The sequence below is a fragment of the Corvus kubaryi genome, unplaced genomic scaffold (genome assembly GCF_017639235.1).
Source record: "Corvus kubaryi isolate FWS band 111438036 unplaced genomic scaffold, C.kubaryi_AGA036_p1.0 64939, whole genome shotgun sequence".
Classification (NCBI taxonomy): domain Eukaryota; kingdom Metazoa; phylum Chordata; class Aves; order Passeriformes; family Corvidae; genus Corvus; species Corvus kubaryi.
Genome location: NW_024581624.1, coordinates 1 through 12,992, shown reverse-complemented (window position 1 = coordinate 12,992; position 12,992 = coordinate 1). Strand labels below are relative to the sequence as shown.

At 44.5% G+C, this 12,992-nt stretch overlaps 1 long non-coding RNA gene across 4 annotated transcripts; it reads right to left on the bottom strand.

Annotated features, from left to right (window-relative positions):
• Positions 1–1,007: 1,007 nt before the first annotated feature.
• Positions 1,008–12,986, bottom strand: LOC121672765. Of its 4 annotated transcripts, none has more exons than XR_006018980.1 (4): positions 12,764–12,986; positions 10,164–10,296; positions 9,918–9,974; positions 1,008–8,958 (listed from the first exon to the last, which is right to left on the bottom strand). It is a non-coding gene; the product is annotated as an uncharacterized LOC121672765 (long non-coding RNA). The 4 variants fall into 4 exon arrangements; XR_006018981.1 differs by having other exon boundaries at positions 10,164–10,284; XR_006018979.1 differs by lacking the exon at positions 12,764–12,986 and having other exon boundaries at positions 1,008–7,708; positions 8,598–8,958; positions 10,164–10,556.
• Between the last annotated feature and the right edge of the window lie 6 nt (positions 12,987–12,992).

Here is a 12,992-nt window from a genome sequence, read left to right as displayed (position 1 = left end):
GAATTTGAACACTGAAACAAAATTTCAAATGCCAGAAATTTCCACGATCTCATCCTTGAGCTTCTCTACAGAGGAGCATGCATTTTTCTTTAAGAGGTCACAAGCTAAAGTCTTGGGAGCTGCTATAAGGCACCACACACTGATATAATAGGAAGGAGCCTGGGTACAGTGAGGCACAGCAGAGACTGCCTGGCGTTCACTCTGAAAAACCAGATCCAAGAAAAATCTTTTCCTCTTCACCTTTCTGGAAAGGAACCAAAGTTTATCAAGCTTTGTCTTCCATGATTTTCTACAAGTTTAAACACCATATAATGCATTTTTTTGAGGAGGTATGAAAATGGTACATTAATTGCAGTCTGCTCTTAAGTGTTTTTCCTAAGCTAAAATAACACAAAGGTCAAAAAAAAAAAAAAAACCAAAAAAACTTCATGCTGAAATAAGAGTCCAGGCACATGCACTAGTTTACTGGAAACCTGCTTAAACACACAGCTTCAATTAAAAGGGTGTAGCTTTTTTTACACAAGCCTCGAGAGACACCCTTGCCTAGGAAAGGTGATGGGGACAGGGGGTTGAAGGCCAGCCCAAGGAAAACCTGGCCATGTGACCACATAACCTTTTTGGCTGTCCTTTCCTTCCCAGCTAGCTGTCCATCCTCTCTGTGAACCTGGCTAAGCACACGTCAAGAGTGAGCCATGCTCCCAGCTGGTGTGCTGCAGCTTCACTGGCCTCATGACAGCCTCAGTCAAACCCCCCTTAAATAAAACCTCCCAAGCCTCTCCAAAGCCATTTGCCAAGCAGAAATGAGGCAGAAACCCCGAACAGAAACATTGCCACAAACTAGGTTATTTACAGGCTCCTGAGAGAGAAATGTGAATACATACATGGTGATTGCTCTATCCCTTTAGTTTCTATTTTCTTGCCTTTTTGTTTTGGCACAAGAAATAGCTGGCATGTGACAGTAAGGTCAGGGTATCTCTGGTTACAGCAGTGCCTAAGAAGCCTTGTTCTAGTAAAACGACACCACGTCCAAGCCACATTATAAAAAAAGCGAAGGAGGCACAGGCATGGGATGCAAAGCACTCCAGACACTAGACTTAAGTGATGTGACCACTGCAACAGGTCCTGCCCAAAAAGCAGAATCTTAGCTCGTGCTGAAGTTGGCATTGCCATGGCAAAACAATTAGGGATAGCTGGAGAGGCAATCCCACTTCTGCAGCTGCTGAGCTCATGCAGCCTGGATCCCTAAGCAGAGCTGATCTCTCCTGCTGTATTGCAGGGTGCTCACATGCCTCATAGACCTCTAGTTTGGGCAGATAATGTGATCAGAACTAGGCAGCACTGCCAATATCAGCCACAGGATAGGGAGAGAGTGAGTAAGATGTCCTTACCCAAGAGTTTGTGAGGCAACCATCCCTCCTGCTCTGCACAGCACTCCTGTCAGTGCAACACAGCAGACAGCTGCTTTGGTTTTTGCAGGTATCTGCACAAGATTTCCCATCCTCAGTGTCCCTCTCTGCCCTTTTCTGTTTTGTTTGAATTCTCAAACTACTGATTTTAACCCGCTTCCAAAGTATCAGTGAAAAAAATCAGTGTAGGTTGGGCGAATGTAGCGGAGACTCCCCAGAAGGTTCATAAACCTTTCACTAAGCTGGCCAGAGCTTCAATTTTCTACCAAAGTGCCTGAAAACAACTTGTCTGCTTTCCCATTTCATCAGGAGGCCATTGCACAGCTCTTACACTGATATTGCAGCGAGGACCTTTTGAAGCTACTGATTGGCATGTCTTTTCTGTTTATTTTCTAATAAAAAAGAATCATATGCACTAAGCTTTCTAAAAAGCAACTGTGCCGGCACTCAGCCACAGAGGCAAGTACTGCAAAAGCCCCTGATGCTTTTACTTAACAATAAATTCAGACAGCTTTGTTTACAAATGGGACTGACCTTTCATTTAACTAACTTTTCAAATAAAATCTGGGAAAATTTATTAGTCCACTGAGTCAAATACATTCTCTGAGCAAGAAACAGGCCTCTGATCCCTTTTACTTACATTCAGACATTTCAAAGCAGTTCAGTAGACATTTTCCAGTTTTCATTTAGTGAAGGCTTATCATGGTTTATACGCTGATCCTGTTCCCATTAAAATTAACCACATCCCCACCAATATCACTAGGAGGAAAAGTCAAAAGGAGTGCTCAAGATTATGTGCTCCTACCAAAAATCTCAGCTTTTTCTTTCACAACTTAGGTTCTCCCTGGACCCACAAATCACATTTCCGTAGTATCACCACAGTAACAAAGTGCAAGGCTTTACCAAAACCCGTCCAAAAATCCCAATTTACCTTTCCGCCCCATTTTTAATACAAACTTTGAACTATACTTGTGCAAAAAACCAGAAGATGTTGCTTAGAGGTATAATCAAATGAGAACCATCTTCATCAAATCCTATTTGCAATCTTGCAAGTGCTGGGAAGCATTTTATGGCAACTTTTTCCCAGAAGAAGAACTCGAGTGTCTGTAAGTTCCCAGCCCCAAGGAAAGTCTGACTGGCAAGAAGCAGGATGAGCTTTGGCAGTCACGGGGATTACAGCACTGGAGGAGAACATGAATGAGAAAGTTTAATTACTTTTTGTGACAGATTTCAGCAAGGGCTTGAACTTCTGTCTCCTACTTCACACTCAGGTGCTCTCCTCTCTTGATTAAGTTAATCGCCATTTGTTTTCTCATTTTTCTTCTCACTTTCTACGTCTTTAAACATTGGTCAGGAGAGGAGCAGTCCCAGCCAGTAAACTCACAGAGGCAGGGGCTTCAGGTTGACATCCAGGTCCAGCTGAGCTGTGTCTTGAAGCCAGTTGCCCCCTCACCTCCCGCCCCAGCAGACAGGCTTTTATCTCCTGAAGTCTCCCCTCCTCAGGTTTCTCCCACCATCATTTACAAAACTCTGCTTTTGCTTTGATGAAAAATGAAAACCAGACTTGCTAATCCTCACTTTTTCATGAGGAAATCTTCCATCACCATTTCCTGCCAATCCCAATTGTTGCCTTATTGACACGCATGTATTTCAAGGGTACAGTCTGCCTCACCAGGGGTGGAAATTTAGGTAGAATTGCGGAACAAGGACACAACATGCAACACAATGAGGATCTAGACAAGGAGAAGATTTGGGCTATCAAGATTTGTACAAATGTGTTTCTATAGTATAGATGATGATTTCTGCAGAACAGGGAATATTTCAAAAAATGAAATTGTCCTGAAAGGAACAACAAATGGAAAAAGTGCAAAAAGGAGAAGGAGACAAAATTAAGAGATTTGTAAAAGAAAGGGACCTTAAAAATACAATGATGGGGCAGGCTATAGTGAATTTAAATACCAGCCTGCAATAAACTCCATGTAACTTGATCCCTGAGCACAACCCAGCTCTTAGGGAGGTTTCAGCTACACTTTCCAGGCATATCTCTTCGACCTTGTCTCTGTCACATAAACGAACTGAAATGAACATATGTTTTTAAGTTTGTTTCTAAAATAACCAGACCGAAGCAGAAATACTGCACTGCCCACACTAAGTCTCCCCCCACCTTCCTCAGGGGAGAGAGCAGAGAAAATCCATGCGTGTTAGTCATATCAGATGAAGTGCTACAGTGACGAAGATTTATACAAAACAGAGACAAAAAAAGCCTGTCAGGTCCCAGCTGCGGGTGAGCAATGAGCTGTGAGCCCAGGAGGTGACACTGCGCCAAGGCCTGCTCACCTCCAGCCTTGATGGGCTCCCCAAAGCACACATCAGCCCTGCAAGTGTGCAGGAAATCACCCGGCACGCTGCAGGGACATGTCAGCCTTCTGCAACACGCAGAGCTGAGGATGAGCGCCAAGAGCACAGATTGGATTGGGCAGAGGGGGAAGGTATTGCTGCCTCAGCCTCTGCTGCCCTCTCACAGACAGAGGTAGACCACATCCAAGGGATGCTTTTGTCCTTCAGAGGATGCTACAACAGCCTAAGATGTGCCCTGACAGGCTCATATCTAAAGATCAAGGATCCTGGAGTTTTAATCATAGTAACGACTGAAAAGGAATTACCCCTGGTATGAGCAAATGCTAGTGGATGAAGAGATAGGCAGCAGCCCTGAGGAGGACTTCGGAGTACTGGAGGATGAAAGGCTGGACATGACCCAGCAGTGTGTACTTGCAGCCCAGAAACCCAAGCATATCCTGAGCTCCATCAGAAGATTCCTATTTCTCACATGAATGCAAGTACATCGCTGCCTATGAAAGCAAACTGTGACTGCATCTACATCCACCCATCTCCTTTCTACCCTAGACACGGAGCCCTGCAGATCCTTTTCCTGTCAAGGGCTGCTTGCTCCTTGAAATGTAGGCTGAATGCTCTCCACAGGAAAAAAGGACGTTTTACACCTTACGATAAGGGGAACGGTATACCTGAAATGGAAGCTTGATTTTTAACAAAATTCAAGAATTCAGATGTGGATTTTCTAATAACCAGTATTACACTCACAAAAGGTCTCATTTCTCAGTTTGGAGACTTGAGGGTTTTAACAAAGGTTTATCTGAAAGACACATCATCAGATTGGTAGGAGAATCCAAACCCTCCTGTCTAAAATGTTGCTTAATGAGGCTTCGATTAAGATTCAAAATACTTCTGTAAATGAAAGAAGATAGGAAAAATGAATTTCTACTTTGGAGCATTTTATTTGTTGTCTGCCCAAAACAGTACTGTGCATAACTAGTTGAATTTCTGTCACAGTATTGGCTCAGCATCAGCAGAGAACATACAGCAATTTACTTCTTAAATGGTTAAAAATGTCAGGATCTAGCACTTCAAAGGCCCTTTGACTACAATGGAAAAAATTTACTTTGTAAAATCTTAGAAAGCTCAAACTGGCAATGTCTCTTTAATTGGCTTTAAAACATTTAATAAAAGTTTTATGACACAATCCTACCCTACAGCCACCATTAATCCCATATGGCTGTGAGAGATACCATGCAGCCTAAGAAAGCTGGAAGAGAACATTTTGTTTTGTTTCCTATCTATTAGTGTTTACTAAACCAATTACAGGAGATTTAACAAATCATCTCAGAAAAAGAAGTTGCTGCAAGCTCCCCTTTCTTGTTATGACAGACAGTCCCATGATTTATTCTGTGTTCTAGCCCCAGCTCTGCCCCAAGAGTTTTCCCAGTCTTATGTAAACAAGGAATTGTTCACTTCTTTCTATTTCCTAATCCCAAACTGGATCACCACCATTTGATTTGCAGAGATGCTACACAATGCCTCGGAGAGAGGAGGTTAACATCATGTTGCCTCATTGTACAAGATGACAGAAGGCATGGAAAACTGGTAGGGTAGAAGGATGGGACTTTCATAAAAGGTAGATATTTGGGCACAAGCTTGAGTAAACCTAACGATGACGTTCCAAAGGCAAGGTGGTATGGAAGGTGGTATGGAAGTGATAGGCTGGTAGAGCTTGGCAGAATATGATGTTTCACCATACATCAGGAGATTTCTCGATCTGCCAATGTACATATGAACATCAGCAGTTCAGTGGGAATTTGGGAAAAGAAAGGCAGAAGATGAAAAAAGTTTTTTTTAGTCTGCAAAGCAGACAAAAGAAATGGCCACTGCAAATTGAGAGCCTACTGAGAGGAAAAGCCTGCCCTGTGGTCTGCTTGCAGCACCTTGGAATGAAATGTGGAATGAAGAGTTGAACACAGCTGTAAATCCCGCCAGCCCTGATAAAAACTCTGCTCATAAAGCACAGGCGCTCAAGTGGGGTTCACATCCTTTGGCAGCACCACTCTGCTCCCACCAACACTGCCCTCCTCCTGGGCTGCCAGCTCCAGGACAAGGACTAACCCACGCAAAGATGAGCTTATCTGGCTTTTTAAAGCACTCTGGCACACATGAAAAAGAATGCAGGTAGGCTAAAATGCATCAATGGGATGTTTTAAAGCCTACTCTTCTAAATTTCTGTTCCTTTGGACACAGAGCATTGCCCACTAGCAAGTGGCACCAGCAAAACCCACAATACCATCTGTGTTTAAAGCATCCACGGGAAATACCTGCAAGAAAAACCAGCAGGAGGTCAGACTTTACCTGTGGGGTTCTCTTTACAAGCTAATAATTTCCTCCTCATGATGTTGGCTCCTGCCCAGGTGAGATGTACCTCAAAGGAAGAGCTTCCCCAGAAGGGCCTTGCAGCTGGAAGTGTTGTGACCAAAGGGGATTGGCCACTTTGGGACTCTCATCTCCAAGCCTGTGTTGCTTTCACCCTTTTGAATAGCAAAAGATATGGAATAGAGACTGCCAGTGCCCAATCCCTGCTATTTTATCTTGCAGCCATTTGACATATGGTGTGCTGTGTAAAAATGATGTGCATTTTTCACACTGTCCCGACTGCAAGGAGATGCTGGTGCAGCCCTGTTGCAATTGGTCACTTGTGTCTGCTTGTTGCTGGAGGCAAGGAAAGAAACAACATGCCAGTGAGGCTCCTAAAGCAGGTAACGTGGAAAACAGCTGTTTGTCCAGTGCACAGATGTAAAATGATCATTCATCAGAGCTGAACTAAGAACTCCTGTACAGCCCTGAGATGGGCCCAAGGGAGATGTGTGAGGTTACATATCAAGTAAACATGGGAGTTGGCAGGAATAGTGGTGGTGCACTGAGGTAAACCCCTGACCAAGTTCTGCATTAAAAGGACACAAGAGAAATCTCACATTTTTGGAGCATGCTAAGATCTAGTGATGAGTCTAACTCTGTCCTAACAGCCTGATTCAAAGTAAGGGACTCTCAGTGAGCCCCTCCCCCTGAATCAGGAGTTAAAAAAACCCCAAACCTCAAACTCTTGAAACATCTTTGTTGCGTGATACAGGCAGTATCCTTCCAGATTAGCCATCCCTGTTCTTGGTGAAGAAGAGAGGTTACACAGAGGGAGCCACCACCACTGCTCCCTTGGGAGGCAGGAGGGGCTGCGAACACACAATCAGCTCTTCTCGAGCTGTCTCTACTTCCACTGCTTACTCAGCCCTGGGTGCAACACAGAGGGTATCTCCCACCAGTATCAGGTGGATGGTGTGCTGGAAATCATCAAGACAGGGCTTAGATTTTCAGGATGCCAAAGGAAAGGGCTTTGTATTAGACAGGATCAAATAGCAGGCTAGACTAACAGAGGTGAGATATGAGGATACTTACTCAGGGCCAAAGGTTAATGCCTCCCCACATGACAAGGGTCGGTATCTGAGGAATCCAGAGGCCACCATGCAGCTACTGACCTTTGGCTGGGGATCTGAGAGGCAGCACTCACCAGCTCCCAGGTCGGGCATGTGCCAGAGCGGAGACAGTCAGGAGCAAAAACTGAGACACTGCTGCTAGAAGAAAGTGATAAATCAGTAAACAGAGTGTCAGGGGAGGAAATAAACTGGCTTCTGGCTCAATTTGCTGCAAGCCCTGCTAACACCAAACTCGAGCATGAAGACAGCGCCCAAAAGAGAGGAAGCTCATGAGGCAGTGCCTACGTAAATGACACTGATAAAGACTAGAGGATTACCTTTCCGAAGGATTAGGAGGATTTCTTTTCAAACTGAGCATCTCTTTCCCTTTCCCAGCAGTTTCTGATCCTCCAAAGGAGCTCGTCATCCTCCACAGGGATTTTCAGCTCATAAGTAGCACTCCCTGGGTGCTAATGGAGCAACTCAGCTCCTGAACTGGACACCAAAAGGAAAAAGGGCACATTAGGGGTTGTACTTCTAGTGCTGTGCCACAGATGTATAAATAGCCTGGCTAATTTGGCTCTCATGTTGTGAGGTTTTGCTTCCTCTACTCTCTGTGTGGCTACTGCTTCTAGTACAGCATCCACCACAGCCTCACTCAGTGACTACAACCTAAACCAGAGGGGGTTAAACTGCTGAGCAGGCTCTCACTCTTTGTACAGCCACCCGCCCTGGAGGAGCATCCCACAGCACCCAGCACATGGGTTGTGGCAGTGGCATTCCAGGGGATGCCACAGCCCGGGGCTCTGCACCTGTCCCAAGGTGGCATGGGGACAGGGGTGGACCGAGATGGCCACTGAGGCTGGCCTCTGGGGAAGCCCCTGTGCCTCAGTGCAGTGTGAGCACATCTCCACAGCCACGGGAGTGGTGGGAGCATAATCTGGAGCAGCTGCTGGCATTCCTCCTGTACCCCAGGGGCGATCAAAGGCTTGCAGTGGCTTCACTTGTCCAATGCTACTAGAAGCAGTGGAACAGCATCAAGGATACTTAGGAATTTCCCTTTTATCGCAGTTGCAGCCACAGAGCATTTATAGGAAGCAGAAGGGATAAGTGACCCAGCCATCAAGTATTTTCCTAAATCTCTCCACAGGCACAAGTGGTAGGCACATTTTCTCCCTGTCCTCACGCTGTCCTTAGGGATCCAGCAGAAGTGCTGTATCAGTGCTGGAAAAGTCAGGCCAGATGAGGTCTTTGGAGGACAGATACTGCTTTGCAGGACTTACAGTGAAGAGTTTCACTAAAAAGTGTACCTATGTCATATTCCCATCACTGCCAAGCTGTAAGTCTTGAAAGTTTGAAAGTAATCTTTCAAAGAAGAACTTACCAAGAACTAATCCTTAGCAGACATAAAAGTTACTGAAATAAAAAGAGAACACATCACTTTAGTGTTTCATTGTTTGCCAAGTAGTTTACACGCACCAGCAGCAGCTAGGGAAAAAAAGGTGCTTGCATAAAAACTACTAAGAATGCCCATTACATCACACTGCCCAACAAAGCCCAGGCTGTTGTCCTGGCAGTGATCAGCCTCATTGTGCAACAAACATCAGCAAAGGGAAAAGATCACAAATGCTTCCATATGAGGAATCCCTTGGTCACTAAATGAAGAAGTCACGCAGGCAGTGTAAGGTACCGCTCATCTCATCAGGTGTCCTCGAGAAGTACATTGTGATGATTATTGTGATAATCTGTGAAAATAGAATAAAAAGATGCTACAACATCTTTTTTTAAACCAGAGAAGTGTTCTCCAGTTCAGCTTATATCATTTGTGGCAGAAGTAGCAAGAACTAAAAAAGCAGTCTCACTTCACGTATAGGCCCTCTACTAAGAACTACACAGACCTTATTTCTTAGAGTTTAAAAGTGAAGCTAGAAGTTTTCCTTGATATGTGTTAGTTTATTATAGGTAATGGCAAAATAGAAAATAAATATTAGTCTTGACTCATGCTACCAAAATCTCTAAGCTAAATAGTTGAAAATACATAAGCAGATATTCCACATGCAGGATGGACACATGCTATTTTATGTGAGTTATTAAAGGACTAGGCTGAAAATATGCAGACTTTAAGACCGTGTTTTAAGAAATTTTAACTAAAAACACATGCAGAGTATGCATTCTAGCAGATAATTATACAGAGTGGAGCAGACTCATAGACAAAATAGAAACTATAGCAACATGCGCTTTTTATCTAATAAATAAAGTAGTATAAAAGTACTTTCAATTTTCCTTTTTTAAAAAAGCTCATTTTTAGGCACTACACGTCACCCACCTCTAGAATCTCACTAATCTAATCTACAATGTGTAAATGCACCCAGATCAAGATGATTCAGGAGAATACTATTTTTAACATATTCTCTTGTCCAAAACAAGTTAAAAAAAACCCCAAAAAAACAACAGGGGGCAATCCATGAATGTCCAAGAAAACATGAAACATAAATGATGACAGGGCCAGTCCTTCTCAATCAATGACTCTTTCTCCTTCCTTCCAAGAACTGGGGAGTCTATATTTAAAAGCCTCACACATTTTCTCCTGTTCCCAGGGTACTCAGCAATTTGAGATAAAATGAGTAAAAGGGTGACCTCTTTACTTTAAAAGATGCCTGATGAGTTTTGCCCAGGTAAGGAGGCCGTTAAGAACTTTCTTTACCTGAGATTTCTGCAAGTTTTTAACAGCAAGAATCCTCAGATGTCTGACCCACTTTTCCTGCAAAAAACTTAGATTTAATTTTTATTTTTATTTTTTTAATCTACTTTATTTGTGTGGAGATTCGGGGGGTGGGGAACAGAACACATATAAGGTACTGCTTTTGAAATCCCTGCTCTTTACTTAGGTCTGAGATGACTAATGCAATTCTAAAACTCTGCACCATCAAGACATGAATCACAAACCTACCTCAGTTGCTTCTGAAGGTGTTTTTGTGGGATTTAAGAGAGAAGGCAAACTTGTGTTGATAGGATGGCAGCACGCATTACTTGCTAGTCAGGCCAGGCTGAAACTTCATTGTTTTTGTTTCCTAGAGAAAGAACTGAGATCACATCTGCATTTTATAAAAGCTCCTGAATTGTTACTGATCAACAACAACCAGCAGCCAATGCTTTGCCTCTAGAAACTTGCATTGTTTTGCAGTCAGGGTTGCTAGATACCGCGTCCTTGTAAAAAGTCTGGTTAAGTCATTTAAGCTCTGAAATTGAGAAATGCGCTTCCCTGAACAGCTAACAGAAATTATTACTAACAAGTATTGCATGTGACAGGCTCCAGGCTCCATTATTCAGCTTCCTTTGTTCTTTAAAGGATACTTATTATCAACCAAAAACCTGCTAGTATTTATTTCTAGCTCCGATGAAATAAGGTTTTTTTGAATTAGTAACTCAGATGTAAAGGGGGAAAAAAATGGATTTCCCTATCTGTTTTCTGGGGTTTAATATAAAATCTGCAAAGGCACTGAAACAGTAGGGTAGGGAGCTAGAGCAGCTATGGGACTTTAAAAGTCTCATGTGTTAAAGGTGTTCAGACTATTTGCTGTCAGTTAAGATGCAGGGTTGGAGGCAAGGACTTGTAAAACCCTCTGCCTTTCTCCAGTTTCTCAGGCAAGCACACTGGCTAGTTTTGTAAGGACCAGTCTAGCAGTGAAGCTGGAAGTGAGGTGACTTTTGCCTGTTACCCTGATGAGTGCTGGGGGCTCGTAGCAGGGCAAGAGTGCCTGGGATGGCTGGCTTGCCCCACAGGTGATGGACATCTTTGCCTGCCTGTTCCTAGAAGCACAAGCCCTTCTCCTGCCTGAGCTCCCCGTTCTGTGAGCTATGGCAAGTCCATCAAACCTTCTTTCACAGTTGTCACTGAAGGCTATCACGTATCAGGCTCGTGTACTCCTGCCAGAGAGCCTCCTTGCACTTGCTCTTCTCCCCGGGACGGGCACCGCAGACACAGTCGTGCTTTGCTTAGCTCGGGATCACGCGCAGCTCGGGGCACGCGTTGCTCTCTTGCCAGAGCACGTGAGCAAACTGGATGTTCTCCAAGCCCGAAGCAAATGAGCAAACTGTGCCTTAAAACTCCTCACAAGATGCTGGATTGGGAGGAGTTACAGAAAAACAGGTTGTGGAGTGGACTTGGAGCATAGAAGCTAAGGGATAGGAATCAGCTGCTGGGCAGCAGAGCCTCTTCATGGAATGCTAGTATGGGACAGCAAATAAGGAGGTCTCTGAACATCCTCTGCCACATCAGACTCTTCTCTACTCCCCCCATTTCCATCTCTCTCCATGTGTTTGCTCCTCTGTTGAAAATACAATAGAATGATGGCTACAGCTCAGACATGCAGCTGGCAACGACTTGTCCTCCTACAGGGCGTGCTTAAAGTATGGTTGGCATGGAGAGAGGAGATTGGAGCTTCTCCTGCAGAAAATGGTAATAAGTTACATGGGAACAACAGGGAGGCATGGGGGTGATCCCTGGGTTTCTTCCTCCATGTCACAGGTAAATACCTGCACCTGCAGGTACCCACAGCTTGCAGCAACAAGAGGACAGGGTCTAGCAGGAAGAGCCTGCTCACAGGAACTACAGCCAGGCTGCAGTTTGCTTCAGCTTCCCCCTTTGAGATGGAACCCAGCCACCCTACAGGGAGCTCTTTGCACTGTGTTGTCCAGGTAAAGCACAGGCTCTCAGAAAACCTCCATCACATCCAGTCCACTTTCCAAGGAGCATTTTACACACACCACAGCATCCTACATTTGTCCTGCAGGACATCCTAACTATCTAGAAATTTTTGGGCTGGGATCAAGTTGGCTTGCACTTGGTCCTGAAGTTCTTGGAATGTTCCTAAAGGTGGAAGTGGCAATTTTTCCATCTTCTTAGGAGACCCTTGAAGTAGCTAACCAGTTACACTAAAAGGGTCTCGTGGTAGAGTATTCTCCAAGAAGGTTCCCAGCCCTAGCAGCAACTAACCTTTCCCCAAATGCAAACTAGTGCACACCTGTTGATTTCAAGAACTGCAGAGATAACTTATCACAATGGATCCATTAACCCCTCTTGGAATTGCATAACCTGATGAACTATTACCATGCATAGAAAGCCAAGTAGGGTATTAGAGGAGATAAAATAATCTGCCAGGCAACGACCATTGTTATGGCTGAAGAATAATGTTCCCTGAGGACTTAATTTCGATTTGATCTAGGAAGACATAAAAGACCATGCACTTCCAGATCAAACGGGGAGAACTCAGCATACATACAGGTCACAAAGCAGGTGACTCAGGACAGGGTACATCTGCACAGAGTGCAGGTACATTTGCAGTGGTGTAAAACCATGGCCCCGAGTGTTTTATGAGGACCAGAAATGGACCGTGTGATGAATTTCATAAAGGACATTTTCTCCTTCTGAGCTATCAGCATTAAGAAATACATACATTTTTTTCCACAGTGGAGCAGAACCAGACAGTGAGGAACTTTAGCCCATTCACTGTAATTTGGGACTCACACTGAGGCAGAGAAACTACTCACCAGTCTGGGATTTCCTTCCTTCCCTCCTTGCCTCTACAGTAGTGGGTTTCAACCACTGGAAAGGAGAGGTGGAAACTATTCTACACCTCTGTGGGGAAATTTCCAAGACCGGACGCCCCAAACCACGGGAAGCCGCGTGCCCTGCTGACGGCAGCTCCGCGTAGGGCAGCAATACCCCAAGCCGCTGAAGGCGCAGGTCGCCCACGGGCTCACCTTGAGGCTTGCACGG